This window comes from Poecile atricapillus, chromosome 19, assembly GCF_030490865.1.
Source record: "Poecile atricapillus isolate bPoeAtr1 chromosome 19, bPoeAtr1.hap1, whole genome shotgun sequence".
NCBI classification, from domain to species: Eukaryota; Metazoa; Chordata; class Aves; order Passeriformes; family Paridae; genus Poecile; species Poecile atricapillus.
In genome coordinates, this window is record NC_081267.1 from 3,189,513 (window position 1) to 3,208,848 (window position 19,336).

At 51.3% G+C, this 19,336-nt stretch overlaps 1 pseudogene; it reads right to left on the reverse strand.

Annotated features, from left to right (window-relative positions):
- The window catches only part of LOC131586325 (uncharacterized), a 1,027,770-nt pseudogene that overhangs the window by 125,455 nt on the left and 882,979 nt on the right, over positions 1-19,336 (reverse strand).

Consider the following 19,336-nt stretch of genomic DNA (forward strand, 5'->3'; position numbering starts at 1 on the left):
CCTAGATTTTTCCATTTTCCTTTCCCAAATTTTTCTGGTTTTCCCCAATTTTTTCCTGATTTTTCTTCATTATTTTTTTCTGATTTTCCCAGGTTTTTTTATCCTTTTCCTGATTTTTTTTCCCCTGATTTTCCTTTTTCTTTACAATTTTTTCTGATTTTTTTCCCAATTCTTCTGATTTTTATGCAGTTTTTCCCCAAATATTTCTGGCTTTCCGTTGATTTTTTCAATTTTTTTCCAAATTTTTCCCTGATTTTTTTCCCAGGGTCTTTTCGTCTTTCTTTTCCTGATATTGTACCTGATTTTTTCCCAATTTTTTTCATGCTTTTCCCATTTTTTCCTGATTTTTTCCTCTTCTTTTCCCAAATTTTTCTAGTTTTTTCTCAGTTTCTTCTCAAATTTTCCTGGTTTTTCCCATTTTTTTTCCCATTTTACCAGATTTTATTCCTCTTTCTTTTCCTGATTTTCCCCGATTTTTCCCAGTTCTTTCCCAGTTTTTTTTCCTGATTTTCCCATTTCCCAAAATTTTTCCTGTTTTTTCTTGATTTTTTCCTTCTTTTCCTATTTTTCCCGATTTTTCGTCATGTTTTCTGATTTTTCCTGATTTTCCCAGTTTTTTTCTGCTTTCTTTCCTGATTTTTTTCCCTGAGTTTTCCTTGAGGTTTCTCCTTTTTTTTTTCCCCAAATTTTTCCTGGTTTTGCCAACTCTGTCAAATTTTTCCCTGTTTTTCCCAAATTTTTCCCATTTTTTCCCTGCTTTTTCCCCAAATTTTTTTGATTTCGCCCTGGGGTTTTTTTTCTGTTATTTCCCTGATATTTCCCCTTTATTTTCCTTGAATTTACCCTGGGTTTTTTCCCATTATTTCCCCATTTTTCTAGTCTCCTTTGCACTCCCAGTCTGATCCCAGTCACTCCCAGTATGAGGCCAGTGGCCCCCAGTTGCTCCCTGTCAGTGCCAGTATGACCCCAGTAGCCTCCAGTGTGATCCCTGCGACTCCCTGTCTCTCCCAGTATATCCCAGTCAGCTCCAGCACACTCCCAGTCATTCCCAGCTCCTCCCAGTTCCTCTCAGCGTGATTCCAGTTGCTCACAGCCATGCCCAGTCAATCCCAGTATGATTCCAGTCACCCTCAGTGGGATCCCAGTCTCAGCCAGCAGGGACCCAGCTGCTCCCACTGTGATCCCAGTATGATCCCAGTTGAGTATGATCCCAGAATAGTTGTAATTCTTCCCAGTTCCTACCAGTATGATCCCTGTTGTCCCTGGAATAGTCCCAGTCCATCTCAGCATGGTCCCACTCACTCCCAGTTTCTCCCACTGTGATTCCAGCTGTTCCCAGTTATGGTCACAGTCACTCCCAGTATATCCCAGCTGCCCAGAGCATGCTTGTGCTCATTCCCAGTCATTCCCAGTTACCCCAGTAGGGTTCCAGTTACCCCAGTACAAACCAGTCCCTGCCAGTGCTGCCACTCCTGGGATCCCCCAGCCCTCTCTGTGTTCCCCCCTCCCGCATCTCCCCAGAGGAGCCCCAAGGGCTGGCAGTCCCCAGCCAGGGTCCCCAGCCAGCCCCAGGTTGGATCTGCAGCCCCCAATTTTCCCAGTTTCCCTCTCCTTTTCCCCGGGCCGGGTTCCCCCCGTCCCCAGCGGGTGGGAGCAGCGGAGAGCCCCGCGCTGCCCATCCCGACCTGTCCCGGCTCCATCCCCGCTCCTGCCGTGGGCTGTGAGGGGTTCGGGAACGGGGCACCGAGGGTGTCACTGCTCCTGGGGGAGGAGGAGGAGGGATGGAAGAGGAGGGATGAAGAAGGAGAGTGAGAAGGAATGGAAGTAGGAGAAGAAGCTGGTGTTAGGGAGGAGGAAGAGGAGGAGCCAGAGGAAGAAGAAGAGGAGGGACAAAGGAGGATGAAACACGAGGTTGAGCACTCCTGAATTCACAGCCCCTCACCCATGGGATCATCACCCCCCCATCCCAGCAATGACCAGGGAGGGGGACCTTGACCCAGATATCCTGGGGGGTACCTGGGTTGGGTTTTTCTGGGAAATGTTTGGAGAATGAAGAACTCTAAACCTGAGTGAAAAATGCCCCCTGGGGGGGACATTGGGGAGTCCTGGTGGTGGCTGCTGACAGAGGCAGCCTGGAGGAGCAGAGCCCTGTGTCCCCCCAGACCCCAAAGTGGGGAGGCCAGAGATGGGGAGCGCCACAATTCACGGGACCCTCAACAGCCTGGAGAGGGGCAGGGGAGACTCCTTGGACCTTCTGCACCCCAAAGCAGAGAGTAAGGGGAGAAGGGACCATAGGAATCCAAAAAGCCCCATCATCCCTAAATGAGGAGATGGAAATGGGGGGAACTTTTTGGATTTCTGGCACTCCCAGCAACCTGGGGTGGGCAGGGACTGAGTAGACAGAGGAACCCCAGTGCAAGAATGACGCCCGGTAACTTCTAGAGATGAACTTGGTCAAGAGGAACACCCTAACCCAATGTGCTCATGCATTGTATATTTCCGCAAACAAGGATTTCTCATTCCCAAACCTTGGCCAGATGGAGAAGGAGGCTGTGAGGAAGAGGAAGATGCCCCAGGATGCCCAGGCAGGTGAGGACGAAGTCAGTGCCCCTTTCCCCCTCTCTCCTGCTCCATCTCCCAGCCCAGCCTGGCCCCGGCTGCAGGACAACCCCGCTGCCGACGCCGTCCTGCCGGGGACGCACTGGGGGGATCTCCTTCCCCTTCCCTCTGGCACGGAGGCAAATCCCATCCTCTCCTTGTCCTTCCTCCCCCAGACAAGGAGCTGAGGATGGAGACCAGGGAGGACAAATCCCCACAGCAGAACCTCGTGGAAGAGGCCGTTTTGAGCAGCTCCACAGCACAGGAATCCAATGGGGAGGAAAAGCTTCAGAGATCCCGCAGGAGGAGGGGCTCCAAACCCATCCCAGGGTGCTCTGAGGAGGAAAGACCCACCCTGTGCCGGGAAGGCGGCCGGAGATCCAGCCGGGGCTCTGAGCTGGTGGTTCGTGAGCAGGTTCAGGATGGGGAGAAGCCCTACATGTGCTTGGAGTGTGGGAAGAGCTTCAGCCAGAGCACCAAACTGATCCGCCACCAGATGATCCACACTGGGGAATGGCCCTACAAGTGTGGGGAATGTGGGAAGGGCTTCAGCTACAACTCACAACTCATCCGTCAGCAGCGCATCCACACTGGGGAGAGGCCCTACGAGTGTCCTGAGTGTGGGAAGAGGTTTCAGAGGAGCTCCCATCTCCTCAGGCACCAGCGGATTCACACGGATGAGAGGCCCTTCCGCTGCCCCGACTGTGGGGAGGGCTTCAACCAAAACTCCCACCTCATCACCCACCGGCGCATCCACACTGGGGAGAGGCCCTACGAGTGTGGGGAATGTGGGAAAAGCTTCAGCTACAGCTCCAGCTTGATCCTCCACCAGAGGACCCACACCAGGGAACGTCCCTATGAGTGTGAGGAATGTGGGATGACCTTCAGCCAGAGGTCCCAGCTCACCATCCACCAGATGATCCACACTGGGGAGAGGCCCTACGAGTGTCCTGAGTGTGGGAAGAGGTTTCACAGCAGCTCCAATCTCCTCCTGCACCAGCGGATTCACACGGATGAGAGGCCCTTCCGCTGTCCTGACTGCGGGGAGGGCTTCAAGCGAAACTCCACCCTCATCAGCCACCGGCACATCCACACTGGGGAGAGGCCATACGAGTGTCCCCAGTGTGGGAAGAGCTTCACCTGGAAATCTAGCTTGACCAAACACCAACGGAGGCACCGGTAAGGGAAGCCCTGTAAATGCCCCAAGTTCAGGAAGAGCTTTGTGCACTGCTCCATCTTCATCCTGCCTTGGAGGACCGAGGTCAGGAAGAGACCTGGTGATCCATGTTCCCTGTGGTCCATGCTGGGAAGACACCTGTACCTTTTCCTGCCCATGGCAATGTCATGATGTGGGATCAAAGAATGTGAGAGACTGGCCATGGCCCTGTCATTATATTCAATCCCATATCAGGTCATTGCCAGGGGCAGGAAAAGGACTCCCTCTCTCTCACCAGAGGAGAAGGGTGTCCTTTCCAGGCAGGAGGAGATACGTGGCCAGGAAAAGCCAGTCTGTGGTGGTTTATTTTTCCCTGTAATAGTTTTTCTTATCTATTCTGTTACAAAGATTATTTCTGTGTCTGGTTTTTCCTTATCCCTTTGCTGTTCTCAATAAATTGTTCTTATCCCAGCCTGGGATCTTTGCCTTTTGTGCTTTCCATGGGAGGTTGGAGGGAAGAGAGCAGCGATGCAGTTTTAGCAGGAGCAGGAAATTGGGGAATGCCATTCCTGAAGCCCAGCCTGTGGAAACTGAGCATCCCAGCTGGTGCCAGGCCTGGTTGCCATGGCAGCAGCCTTGGGAGCGGGTCCCTGGCTGGGGGCTGCGGGAACCTCTTCCCTCTGGTGCCCAGGGACAGGAGTGGAGGGAGCGGCTGGAGCTGAGGCGGGCAGGTTTAGGCTGGATGTGAGGAAAAGGTTTTTCCCGCGAGGCTGCTGGGGCACTGAACAGGCTCCCCAGGGAAGGCTCCCAGCTCCAGGGCTGGCTGAGCTCCAGCAGCGTTTGGCCAGCGCTGCCAGGCCCAGGCTGGGATTGTTGGGGTGTCCTGTGCAGGGCCAGCAGTTGGACTGGAGGATCCCCATGGGTCCCTCCCAACTCAGCCAATTCTGTGTCTCTGTGATCCCATGAGCCTGGGGATGGGACCAGAAATGGTTGCCATGGCAACGGGCTCTGGCTCCAGGCCTGTGCTGGTGTCCATGGCAACCACCCCTGGCATGGGGTCTCCATGGAGCTGCCAAGGGACTGACCATAGCAACAGGGGCTGTGATGCTTGTCATGGAAACAGACCATAGCAACAGGGGGCTGGTGATGGTTGTCATGGAAACAGACCATAGTGAAAGGTCGTGGTGATGGTTGCCTATCCAGGATCAGATTTGTTACAGGCGCTCAGAGGAGCTCCATGGAGACATTCCAAGAGTCTCCAGGCTGTTCAAGAGCCGGAATGTCACAGGCAGAGACAGGGGCTTCACAGAGACCTCCCAGGGTTTTCTGGGGATGCTGAAGAGCCGTGTGGTCAGACGCAGTCCCAGCAATTCCACGGTGACATCCCAGGAGTCCCCAGGCTGCCAAAGAGCCGGGATGTCACAGACACTCCCAGGGCTTCCTGTCATGGGCAGAGTGGGAGCTTCAGGCAAAAGCTTTATTTCTTTATTGGAGAAACACCTGCTGTGTCATGAGGTGGAGAAATGACACCAAACAGCCACCATGGATCCTCAAACCCCTACAGGTCACCTAGACTTTTAAATTCCTTCTAAGAGAGGAGTCTGGGAGCAGCTGGATTCATTCCCAGCCACAGAGTTTGTCAAAGGTTTATGTGCAAAGACTGGACAGGTGGAATTGAACCGTAATGAAATTTTCCCCACAGGATTAACAATGGAATATCAGATATATTTATACAAATACAACTGTGACTGATTCCGGAATGATTAGGCAGATTTATTTACACCACAGAGTGTTGGGGAAGGTGAAACAGGGAAACCTTATAAATGTGATGGTTTAACAAAAGATTCTGGAAATATGAAGGCTAGAATCAAAGTAGAAATGAAAGCCTGCTTTGAGTCATAGGATACTGAGTACTGGTTAACCAAAGAACAATAGCTTAGCCAGCTAGAGGAGAATCCCTGTTGATAAAACAATGTCCTTCTGCTGATAAAGAATGCAAAGGTCAAGAAGCAAGGAAAGAACTTGTAAGGTTTTGTAGAATCTAAAATGCAACACTGTATGTTAATAGAGGGAAGCGCATAGGCTGAATGTAAATTCTTTAGTGGGTGTGTCTCATGGTGATTGGTTACTAAGAATTAGAATATTCACGATAGAAAAAGATATATTGAATTGTAACAAGAACTTCGCTTTTTTTACTCTCTTTACTCTTTACCCTTTCCCTCTTACCCCTCTCCCCCTCTCCCCCGCTCCTAACTCTCAGCCCCCTCTCCCTGCTCCTACCCCTCTCGTCCTCCCTGCTCTCTCCCTCTGCTTTTTCCCTCTTTCTCTCTGCTCTCTTACTCCCTCCCTCCCTCATCCAACCTCACCTCCCCTGTTCTACCTGTTCGCTCTCCCCTCCCCCAGACCACGTGGACGCCAAGGCTGGTGGCGGACATGGGTCTCCCCTCCTTTTACCCTTATAATAAATTGCTTATACTTAAACAGCTTGACCCTGGAGAAGTCTCTCACCGCGAGCGAGAATTTATTACTCTGCAATACCAGAGTAAATAAAGAAAAAGAGTTATTTACTCCAGAGTAGAGGAGCTATAACAATTATTAGACTATAGTGCTCTAGGAAGCAATTTTGAAGTAAACAGGGCCTTGCTGGAGTTGTTTGAGCCCATTCCAGGCACAGCCTCCTGCTCCAGCAGGAACTCCCTTTCCTGTGCCATGGCCAGGGCAGATCCTGCTGCAGGAAAAGCCCCAGGCCAGCCCCAACCCAGGGAAGGGCTCGGGCACAAGTGCAGAGTGCCGTGCTGGGAGCTGTGCCAGGGACAGCCTGAGGCACCAAAGGCACCTTGGCAGCAGCAGCTGCTTCCACGCCATGGCCAGAAGGCTCCCTTGGCACCCCGGCCTGGTGGCCAGCACTGCAGAGCTGCTGCTTCAGGGCTCATTTCTGGCTGGGCTCTGAAAAGCCACTGCTGCTCCAGGAGCCTGACTGGGAAGCAATTGGCCCCAGCACCCTGGGGACAAGATAATAATGAAACAGCTCTTCATGCCAGCAGAGACAAGGCAGGGGCAGAGGAAAGGGGAGAGCCAGGCCCAGGGGACACGGCTGCAGTGGCGATGGCTGTGAGGTCACTGCCACTGCAGCAGCCTGGCTGGCCCTCACAGACATTCTGGCCAGGAGGGTTGTGAGGGCACCCAGCACATCAGAGAACCCACACAACAGGAATTCCATCCTTGGGGAGGGGAGGGGCTTTCACTGTGTCAGGTTGCACAGATATGCTGCTCTTGGAGCATTCTTGGGATGGGGCATCGACTTGTCTGGAAAAGCAGTTGCAGTTTTGTGCCACTCTCATAAAATACCTAATTAAAATTTTTCCTCCTTCTAACAAATCTAAATCCATTCTTGATCACTTTAAAGATATTCATCCCTGTCACTGCAAGATTTGGGAGAAAATAACTTTGACCAGTGCTTCCATTTTCACAGACCATGGAGAGGACCCAAAAATCTCCCAGGATGGGGTTTGGAGGCCTCATCACATAAGCAGCAGGTAGAGGCTGAGGGCCCTGGGCTGTGCAGCTGCAAGGCCCTGCCAGAGGCAACTTGTGCAGCCCTTTGGCCATGGCTGCTGGCCCTGGGCCTGAGGCCAGCAGGGGACAAGTGACCCTGGCAGCCCTGGGGCCTCATTGCCTCCTTGTCCCTGCTCAGCAGCCTGGCAGGGGCCGCCCCATGGTGCTGCCCTTGGCATTGCACATCCCCACATGCCAGTGCCCCGGGAAGAGCCCTGAGCAATGAGGGAGGGACAGCATCTGCCTTGCCAGGGGCTGGGGCTCAGCCCTTGGCCCTTGGCATTCCTGAAACACATCCAGCTTTGCTCAGCACCACAGACACCTTTCCCTTGCTTGTCCCCAGCTGCCATCAGGGCCTCCAGTCTTCTGCTCTGCCTGGAACCTGGGGACGCTTTCTCACCTGTGTCTCTCATTTCATCTACAAGAAACTTCAGTGTTTCTGTCTGTGTTTGAGTTCTTGAGAAGTTTCTGGAGCACACTCTGAGGGACTGAGTGTGATGCAAAGAGCCCCAAAGGCCTGAGAGGGTGATGAAAGTGCTGGTGCTGTGTCTGTGCTGCTGAGCTGGGCCGGGCTCCTGGCCCAGAGGCAGCTCCTGGCAAGGGCAGCGCTGCAGAGAGACAGCTCTGGCCAGGAGCAGCTCCTGAGCACAGCCCAGCAGGGCTGGGGCCCTGCCAGGGCAGCTCAGGGACACCAGCAGGCCCAGACAGAGCTCCCAGGGGCTCAGCACTGGCAGGGGCTGTGGGATGTGCCAGAGGGGGCTGTGTCACAGTGGGACCTCTGTGGCTGTGTCCTGGAGCCCCAGAGCAGCTGTGATGTCAGAAAGGGGCTGTGTGACAGCTCCGAGTGGGCTGTGTGAGGTCACAGATGGGGCTGTGACATCACAGAGTTTGTTGTGTGAGGTCACTGAGCAGCTATGGCATCATAGAGGGGAATGTGTGACATCAGAAAGCAGGGTGTGGCACCACAGAGAGGACTATGAAATCAGAGGTTGAATGCATGACATCACAGAGTGGGATGTGACATCACAGAGTTTCTTTATGACATCACAGAGCCACCACAGGGTGGGCTGTGACATCACTGGGTGGGCTGTGAGGTCACAGAGCAGACACCACAATCCCAGAGGGCAGCTCTGTGACATCAGACAGCAGATTGTGACATCACAGAGCAGCTGTGTGACATCAGAGAGAAGAGTGTGTGATGTCAGAGAGAAGGCTGTGACATCAGAGAGTAGGTTCTGTTATCTCAGAGGGGCTGGGACATCACAGTCCAGACTGGGACATCACAGAATGGCTGTGGGACATCCCAAGGTCTGTGGGGCATGGGACAGGGGGACAGGGAACCCCTGGCAGCATCCCCATATCCCCCAGGGCCAGAGCCTGGGCCAGGGCTCCTTCACCCTGTCACCAACGAGGGCTTGAGAGCGCTTAAAAAATCCCCAGCAAGGGAGCAGCAAAAACCAGATTTAATATTAAGCACCAGCAGCACAAAGTTCCTTGGCAAGAGTCACTCTGCTCCTGACTGGACACTTCAGGCACAGCAAGGAAACAAAGCAACAACAAAAACAAACAAAATCCAGGCAACTAAACCAGAAATGAACCCAGAACCGTCCATGTGTGTGTGTGTGTGTGTGTTTGAGCTTAACAGAGTTCAAACTTAACAGGACTTCACTTATGCCTTAATTTATACCTCAAACATCACAATTTAGCAAAAGAACATAACAGTAGTTAAGCTAACTTATAACATATGACTTCAGGATTTAACAGTGGAATAACACTTAACAATATTCAGCTTAGTTTACTGTTGTCAGAGGCACCGAGAGTGTGCCCTTATCTCTGATACCTGGCTCTGACATCCAAGAAAACACTGAATTTCATATAACACCGTGAAAACAACTGTTAAATAGAAAAACCAGGAGTGTAAGTGTGTAGATTAAAGAGATTTCTTATGTCATTGCGTGAAAAAGTTAAAGTTTGGAGTTTAAACTAGTTTAGAAAATAGAGGACAAGATGGAGGATTCAGGGTGTTGTCTCTTGTCCTTCTTTCTTCTTCATCTTCTTCTTCTAGAGGTTTTTGGGTAGTAGTAAGTGATTGGATAAAGAATGTTGCAGTGCAGCACACAAACGTTGGGTCATTGGGTCACTAAGAAAAATAATTTCCTTGGCATTTGTTAATTGGTTAAATAGACATATAAAAAAACCTTGAAGAAGATCTTTGTTAGTCATTTTGCACCTTTCTATCTTAGTGCACATAGCTGCTTGTGGCTCCTTGTACCCTGTATACATGTAATGGAGATAAAAGAAGAATAAACAACCAAGTCCAAACAAGAGAAAACTGCCTCTATCTCATCAATCTTCAGTCCAAGGGGGAAAAAGAACCCAACCACAAGTGTCCCATCAGGACACCAGGGCCACACTGCACCACTGCAGATGGGAGCAAACCCTTGTGGACTGCGTGCCTTACAAATCTGCTAAACCCATGTCACACACATCCCTGAATTCAGACATTTAAAATATGTACATTTATCCACAGATACCTTTTCATCAGCAATATGTGCTATAAAACACCCAAGAGAAAAGGGTCGGGATGCCATTGCACACTGGCAGTCAGCCTTTGCTGTTTTGAGCATCCCTCATAGCATCAAAACAACACACATCTCACAGAAAACAAAACATTTCCTACAGCCCTGGAGTGTAACACACCACACTGGCGTTCCTCAAATAACAATAAAACAGGCCATTGTGGGAAGAGCACATGGCACTTTAACAGGAATTACTGAAAAACAAAAGGGAGGAATGTGTGGTGGGACCCCAGAAAGCAAAGTAGCTAAGGCTGTTCATGCAATAAATCATTCAGCAGTATCAGAAGATCCCCAAACCCAGGCTCGCTTGAACTCTGCAATTCTAACACAAGTGAAAGACTTAGCAATGTGAGCTCTAACAAAAATTACCAACTTGTCTGTGCCAACCCAAAGCCATTCAAGTAGAAGATAAAACCCCAATGAGCTATATATGCAGTGAAGCAAGGGGTCAATTCATGCTACAATTGGCATGAGATAATGCAAACCAAGACTGCAGAAAAATTATAGCTGCATTAACTCAAGAGCATCCATCCCTGGAGATGATTACAGCATGTGCTAAGGTTGGGACTGGATCTCATCACATGGATATGCTAGCCAATTCTATTACAGCTGCTGTTAAACTCACACCCCATTGCTACAAGTGTGGACAACAAGGCCACGGGAAAATAAACTGTCCACACCAGCCCATTCCACAGGGGACAGCTCAGGGACAAAGAAGTGATAATGCAAGCTGCAACCGATGTGAAAGAGTTGAACATACAGCCAAAGGACACAAACAACACCCTCCTGACCGTACCTCTACGGATGTGATGGAGCAGATTGAAGAAGAGTAACCAGAACAACTTATTCACCATGAAAATCAGACTCTTGAAAAGACAGTTCATTTAAAAACTGTTTGTTTACAAATTGTTTTTCTGCTAAGTTGGGTTTTTCTCACGGTTCTAAACATTGAATGTTTTTTGTTTCTTGTTTATAGAGTTCAGGATAATCTCAGTTCAAAATACTTTCTTGTTTTTTAATGTTAAGTTGTAACTTTTAACTATGAGTAGTTAACCTGTGGCTTGTTAGCTTAAAGGATTGTGATCCTGTCTGCCAGCTCCTGGAAGGGAGTGTTGCAAACTCAATTTAGTACACAAAGCATATTGCTTGCTGAAGAGAATTAATTGTGTCAAGTTAACTAGAAAACTTCATTCAAATTAAACCCATGCTGTCCCTGTTATCATGTCTGCAAAGGGCCCCTGCAGATAGGGTAACAGAGAGCATTTTCTATTTTTTAATTTAACCAAAAAGGGTAAATAGTCACAGTATGGTCACAGTACAGCTGGTCAGGACTGGACAAGGTAAATCTAGACATAACACAAATCTAATTTAGCAGTAAATTCTTTTTAGCCATAGATTTTAGCACAAATTTAATTTAGTGAGCCTAATTCATGTCTGAACCACTGCACACTACTGGCCAGGATGCAGGGCAGGGAGGGAAGTATCAGCCAATGGCTGTCTAGCCTGGGAAATTTGAATTTGGTATTCAAGTGAGTTCTGAATAATAAACGAGGCTGTTTTGTCTGATGAGCACCTGGAGCATGAATCGTGGATTTTGTCTCCTCACTCACGACCAGCACGTTACAGATACACCTTGGGCAGTACAAGAGCCTGGCCAGGGCTACACCCAAGATGGACCAAAAATGGTCATAAAAATGGACAATTCATCACGAGGTCCCATATTTTTACAAGTTCAGGTCCATCTGCATATTGGGGTTCATTGTCCAATTACAGCTTCAGATGATGAAATCCCACCCTTGTTGTTTTCTCTCTTCAGTCCACCCTTGTTTATGCTTTTGGGCCTGGAACTTCTAACAACTGTCCTTGGTATCAAGCTAGAAAAGGAATTGTTTTTTCTACCTACTCTGTGAAGAGAGCTCACTAACACTTAATGTGAAGTTCAAAACTACAAACCTAGGCAGTGCAGAATATGAAAGATATGAAAGCTAAAACATGAGGCATCACACCCTGAGGGGCTGTGGAATTGAATAATTTTGGAGAGGGATTGAGAAGGTTTCAGTGGCATTAAGTGGTTTTGAGGTGACAGATTGATCCCTCTCACCTCTTTGAGTGCCAAGAAATGGAGACAACTCCACCAAATAACCCCACAACCCTCAAATACTCACAAGTATCTCCAAGATTGCCTTGAAGCACTAGTAAAATGTGAGGTTTTAGATGCCTTTGATGAATTTGTTGATTTTTACCACCATTTGTTGGATTTAAAGGGATGAGAATGAATCAAAAGATAATTGAAACCAAAATAAAATGACCTCCAGCCCAGTGTGTTCCCAACACAGATCACTGGGAACGTGGGTCATCAGGGCTCTGCCCAACGTGGGTCCTCTGATGGAGGATGGAGCTGGAGCAGAACATGAAGCTCTTCCTGCACTTGGGGCACTCACAGGGCTTCCCTTACCGGTGCCTCTGTTGGTGTTTGGTCAAGGTAGAGCTCCTGGAGAAGCTCTTCCCACAGTGGGGACACTCATAGGGCCTCTCCCCAGTGTGGATGCGCTGGTGGGTGATGAGGGTGGAGTTTTGCTTGAAGCCCTTCCTGCAGTCGGGGCAGCGGAAGGGCCTCTCATCCGTGTGAATCCGCTGGTGCAGGAGGAGAGCGGAGCTGGTCTGAAACCTCTTCCCACACTCACCACACTCGTAGGGCCTCTCCCCAGTGTGGATGAGATGGTGGATGGTCAGCTGGGACCTCTGGCTGAAGGTCATCCCACACTCCCCACACTCATAGGGACGTTCCCCAGTGTGGGTCCTCTGGTGGATGATCAGGTGGGATCTCTGGCTGAAGCTCTTCCCACATTCCCCACACTCGTAGGGCCTCTCCCCAGTGTGGATGCGCCGGTGGGTGATGAGGTGGGAGTTTTGCTTGAAGCCCTCCCCACAGTCAGGACAGCAGAAGGGCCTCTCATCCGTGTGAATCCGCTGGTGCACGAGGAGAGTGGAGCTGCTGTGAAACCTCTTCCCACACTCAGGACACTCGTAGGGCCTCTCCCCAGTGTGGATGCGCCGGTGACGGACGAGGTTGGAGCTGCAGCTGAAGCCCTTCCCACATTCCCCACACTTGTAGGCCCATTCCCCAGTGTGGATCATCTGGTGGCGGATCAGGGTTTTCCTCTGGCTGAAGCTCTTCCCACACTCCAAGCACTTGTAGGGCTTCTCCCCATCCTGAAGCTGCTCATGGACCACCAGCTCAGAGCCCCGGCTGGATCTCCGGCCGCCTTCCCGGCACAGGGTGGGTCTTTCCTCCTCAGAGCACCCTGGGATGGGTTTGGAGCCCCTCCTCCTGCGGGATCTCTGAAGCTTTTCCTCCCCATTGGATTCCTGCACTGTGGAGCTGCTCAAAATGGCCTCTTCCATAAGGTTCTGCTGTGGGGATTTGTCCTCCCTGGTCTCCATCCTCAGCTCCTTGTCTGGGGGAGGGAGGACAAGGAGAGGATGGGATTTGCCTCCGTGCCAGAGGGAAGGGGAAGGAGATCCCCCCCAGTGCGTCCCCGGCAGGACGGCGTCGGCAGCGGGGTTGTCCTGCAGCCGGGGGCCAGGCTGGGCTGGGAGATGGAGCAGGAGAGAGGGGGAAAGGGGCACTGACTTCCTCCTCACCTGCCTGGGTGTCCTGGAGCATCTTCCTCTTCCTCACAGCCTCCTTCTCCATCTGGACAAGGTCTGGGAATGGGAAATACTGGTTTAGGAAAAATACAATTCACAAGCACATTGGGTATGGGGGTTCCTCCTGCCCACATCCATCTCTAGAAGTCACCAGCCTTCCATAAAAACCTCCCAAACACCAAGATTCAGCCCTGAAAATGCCTCCCAGGAGTTCCCCATCTCTGGTCTCTCCCCTTTGGTGTTCAGGGGTTCCCCCCTGTCCCAGCTGCTGGGGGTCACACTTGTACTTTGGGTCCCCTGTCTGCTCGGTCCCTGCCCTCCCCAGGCTGCTGGGAGTACCAGGAATCCAAAAAGCTCCCCCTGTTTCCATCTCCCCACTCAGGGATGCTGGGACCCCCAGTGTCCCCCAAGGGGCATTTTCCGCTCAGCTTTGCAGTCCTTAATTCTTAAATTTCCCCACCAAAAAAATCCTGGTGTTGTATAAGGTTAGCCCCTACCTAACCTCCCTTTTCTTTTCCCTATCCCATTGGCTGTAACCCCCCTTTATCCCCTGGCCACCCCCTCCCCCAAGTTTAAGAGAGCACCCGGGGAATCTCAGCCTCTTTCTTGCCCCGGGCGATCCACATACAATAAACCCAGGACCACGTCTTGTAAGTCTGAGCCTTCTTTGTCTAAAATACCTTAGGTCCATGTTGGATATATTTTGAGACCCCTTCCCGCCCGTGTTCTGAGAAGGGCGGACACATCCCCATGAGGGACAAGAATGAAGGGGTTTGTGGAGTATTTACAACATCTTCCTCCCTCTCCTCCCCTTCCATCCCTCCTCCTTCTCCTCCCTAACTCCACCTCCTTCTCTTACTTCCATCCCTTCTCTCTCTCCTTCTTCATCCCTCCTCTTCCATCCCTCCTCCTCCTCCCCCAGGAGCAGTGACACCCTCGGTGCTCCGTTCCCAAACCCCTCACAGCCCACGGCAGGAGCGGGGATGGAGCCGGGACAGGTCGGGATGGGCAGCGCGGGGCTCTCCGCTGCTCCCACCCGCTGGGGACGGGGGGAACCCGGCCCGGGGAAAAGGAGAGGGAAACTGGGAAAATTGGGGGCTGCAGATCCAACCTGGGGCTGGCTGGGGACCCTGGCTGGGGACTGCCAGCCCTTGGGGCTGCTCTGGGGAGATGCGGGAGGGGGGAACACAGAGAGGGCTGGGGGATCCCAGGAGTGGCAGCACTGGCAGGGACTGGTTTGTACTGGGATCATCCTGGCAGTGGCTGAGATTGCACTGGCTGTGTACTGACATCATACTGGGATCATACTGGGAGCAGCTGGGCCCATGCCAGGAGAGACTGCGATCACACTGAGGGAGACTGGAATCATACTGGGATCAGACTGGGATGATACTGGCAGTGAGTAGGAGCCTCCAGGGGGCAACTGAGACCAGGTTGGGGGCAAATGTGATATACTGGGAGTGAATGGGATCATGCTGACGCTGACTGGGAGTGGTTGAGAGCAAATGGGATCATGCTGGAAGGAACTGGGAAGGACTGGGAATATGCCCTGCGCTACCCAGAACCCCGGGATCGCCCCCCATATGTCCCATAAGTCTCCCCCAAACCCTCCAGGATCCCCGAGTGCCCCCTCAGCGCCCGTTCGGGACCCCCCAAAGCGTCCCTGCATCCCTGAATGTTCCCGACCCCACAGATTCCCCTTCCAGCCACTCCTGGGAATTCATCTCCCATCATCCCACAACACAGTTCCGCGCCCAAACCTCCTGCCGTGCCCCCCGCCCTAAAGAGCCCAGTTACAGCTCCCCAGGTTCCCCCCAAGTGCTCCCGAGCCGTATACATTCGCCCCCAGGACCTGCAGCACGGCTCGGACGCAAAAGTTTTCTCCAAGCGCTTCCCCACACCGCCAAACGCGCCTTCCGAGCCACTTGCGGGACTACAGCTCCCATCATGCTCCGCGGCGCCCATAGAGCGCTGTTCCAGCCGGGACTTCATCTCCCGTCATGCCCCGCGCCTCACCGGAACCCATTGGAGCTGCGCCTACAACTCCCGTGATGCTCTGCGGCCCCATTAAACCGTATTATACCGGCGCCTACAACTCCCATCATCCCCCGCGGCCCATAGATTCCCTGTTACAGCCCCCCAAGTGCCCGCCCGGACCCCGAAGGGCCCCCAGATTCCCCTCCCTGACCTCCAAGCACCCCCCTGGACCCCCAAGTGCTCCCACGGACCCTGAATTGTCCCACAGAATCCCTAAGTGCCCCTCCAAGTGCACTCCCGGCTCCCCCAAGTGTCCTCCAGATCCCCAAGTTCTCTCTAAATTCCCTCCCCAGACCCAAAACTGCCCCAAATGTTCCCCAGAAAAGTCCCCGTGGACCCCAAAGTGGTCTCTTTTACCCTGTCTGAGAAAATTATTAAAAAAGATGATCAAAGGACTAAAAATAGGAGTAATTAGCATAAAGAGGGAGAAATAGTAGTCAATTAATTAATGAATGGAATTGTGTTACTTTGAACCAAGGACCAATAATGGTTTTAGTTGCTAAAAATGGATCAATTCTTTCATATAAATATAAAAGTTAGGTTATAAAAATACAGAATAATATTATTATAAAAATCAAATATTTATATTTATAAATTAATTAGATTTTAATGATAAAGAAAAATTATAAAGATAAATGTTTTCAATGTTTTGGGATGTCAGTCCCAGGTGGGCAATGTCAGACATGCTGAGGCTCGGGGTGAGGAGCAGGTTGTCCAAACAGGGGCAGCCCACAAGGGGCTCATTCTTCTCTGTGACCAGACCTCCCAAGGAGATTTTCAGCATCAAGATCACTTGGGGAATGCTTCTGTCACCTCTTCTCTCAACTAGAAAATAAAAAAATACGCCCTTGATCTAAAAAAAATAAAACAGGGTAGATTTTCAAATCTTCCTCCTCAACAGAATTCCAAAGTGACTCCAAGCAGCTGCACAAGCCTTGGACTTGAAGACAATGGAAGGAAGAGAAAGAGCCCCCGAGGCTTTCTGTATTTTAATGAACCCCAGGCTGGATTTGGGGTGGAGTCCAGGACCCTCAGGCACTGAGAGAAGGTTGAAGGAGCTGCTCAAGGAGTCAGAAACAAAACTCCAAGTCCCTTGGAGCATCCCTGGGCCCCACTGACTGCCGGCTCCTGGCACACTCAGCCATGGCATGGTCCAGTCTCACACTGGGACACCTCCTGCACCAAAATTCTACCCTGGCAGGGACTTTTCTTTCTTCTCCCCTCCAGGCTGAACCTGCCAAGCTGCACTTTGGGGAGGTTTCCTTCTCTTGCCACTGCCCAGGAAAGCTGTGTCTCCTGCTGTTCACAAACAGAGAAGGGCTGCTGGGGGATGTGGGGGTTGGAGGCTGCCTGGGGTACAGTGACCATGAAATCATCGAGTTTTGAAATATTCTGTGAAAGAAGGAGGGGCATCAACAAAACTCCTACACTGGACTTACAAAGGGCAGACTTCAGCTGATTAAGGATGCAGATTTGGGGAGTACCAAATTAGATACTGAGTTTTTTAAGGGCAACAGCCTTTTAAATCAAAGCATTCGGGAAGGATGGACACACTTCAAGAAAGAAATCTTGAAGGAGCAGGAACAGCCTGAACTTCTCTGATGAAAAATGAGCTAGTGAGGAAAATGATTGGCCTGAGTGGGCAGGGAGCTTTTGGAGGAACTCAAGGAAAATATGAGGATGAATCACCTTTGGGCAGAGGGGCAGGGAACTCAGGAAATGTTTAAGGATGTCATTAGGTCATGCAGAAAGAAAAGTAGAGAGGTGAAAGCTCAATTAGAACTTAACCTGGATCCCTGTTGAGGGTTAGGTGGGAATTTTTACCCATTATGTGCTGGGAAGCCTAACTACCGGTACTTAAGGGTGCTCACGAAGGACAAAGAGTAGCCGGGCCCAGGGTGGCGGGGAAGGGGGCAGAAAAGGAGGGTGGGGACAGTTTTTGGCTGTCTTTTTTTTTCCTCGGCTTCGGGGAAGAAGGACGTTCGTGCGCTGGGTCGCGGAGCTGCTGCCTCTCCTTCTCCCCTCTTTGGTTGGTGGCCTCGCACCCGCTGTCCTGCCAGGCATCGCCGTGGAGCTGCTGATACACCTCATCCACCAGCCCAGGATCGCAGCTCGTCCCTGCTGTTCCAGCTGACTGTTTCCTCGGAGCCCTGCAGGAGCACCAGGACTGACTGCCCGAGGGGTTTGTGAAAACCAAGCCTCTCCTCCATCCCGTCTCAGCCGAGAAAGCTGCCCCGGGGTCCCTGGTTCTGTTTTCTTGTTATTGCTGTAGTTATTGTTTGTTTGTTTACCTGGTTATACTAGTAAAGAACTGTTATTCCTATCCCCAGATCGCTGCCTGAAAACCCTTTGATTTCAAAATTATAATAATTCGGAGGGAGGGGGTCTACATTCTTTCATCGCAAGGGAGGCTCCTGCTCTCCCTAGCAGACACCTGTCTTCTAGAACCAAGACAGATTTTGGCCGCCCAACGTGGGGCACTGAGAGAAAAAGGGCAAAAAAGGAATAACAGTTCTTAAATAACCTAACTTTTGTGTGCTGGATTTAGAAACCTTGTTAGGTAGAACCATGTTGTTTAGCTTACCCAGGTTCGTGGGCCATGTGGTCACAGCTATATTTCTCCCATTTGCTGCACCTTACCTAAATATGGGTCCTATAACTAAGGCTACTGTGGCTATTATCCAGCTTGTTTTGTGGGTTGATAAGGTGAGGAATTCATGGATGTTTAACGTCCTCTGGACGGCGGGCTCATGGATTCAGAGCTGTCACACACTAACTGGATGGTTTTCAGGTTACTTTAATAATGGTACCTACTGGGAGAAAAAGACAGCTGGGGAAATTTTCTCCCAACCTTTCACCCAGTTCCTTGGGCCTACCCCGCCAGTTTTCAAAGGGCTAAAATCTTCTCTGGATGCTAATGACATCATACAGTGGCTGGTGTTGCTGATAGGCCTGTTCTACCTAGCCTTCAGAGACAAAGGGAAAGAGACCGGAGGTGCTGCCCCAGAGCCTGCCCCTGCCCCAGAGACAGGGAGTGGTGCTCCAGAGCCTGCCCCTGCCCCAGAGACTAGGGGTGCTGCTCCAGAGCCTGCCCCTGCCCCAGAGACAGGGAGTGCTGCTCCAGAGCCTGCCCCTGCCCCAGGGAGTGCTGCTCCAGAGCCTGCCCCTGCCCCACAGCCCACCTCAGAAATGAACCACCCAGGGTGGGTGGGGGTGCTGGTGAAGGAGATGCATGAGATGGGCCAGATGCTAAAGGAGTGCATTTACTCAGCTGCTGGGAAACCCTTCCCCTGCCCCAAAGAGGGAGAGTCTGATGGTGCAGCAGTGGAACCCACAGATGTTACAACCATCCAGGTTCCAGCTGAACCACAAGGGCAGTCACAGCCAGCAGCTGTTGCCCCTGTGGAAACAAGGAAGTCTAAGATAAAATCACAGCACCCTGCTGATAAGGATAAGAAAGGAGGGTCCTCACAACCCACAGGGGAGCCAGAAGTTGAAATCATTACTGAGTCTCTGACATATGACAGTCTCCGTAAGTTACAAAAAGACATTGTGAGGCGAGGGCGTGAGCCTTATACCACCTGGTTACTTCGGGTCTGGGACCTTATGGGTACAGGCGTGCAGCTGGATGGTGGTGAAGCGAGGAATGTGGGACCCTTGACGCAGGACTCAGGTGTGAATCAGATATTCGTCAGGGAGCAAGGGCCCCTTTCCCTCTGGGAGCGGCTTTTGATGAGTGTAAGAGAAAGGTTTGTCCATA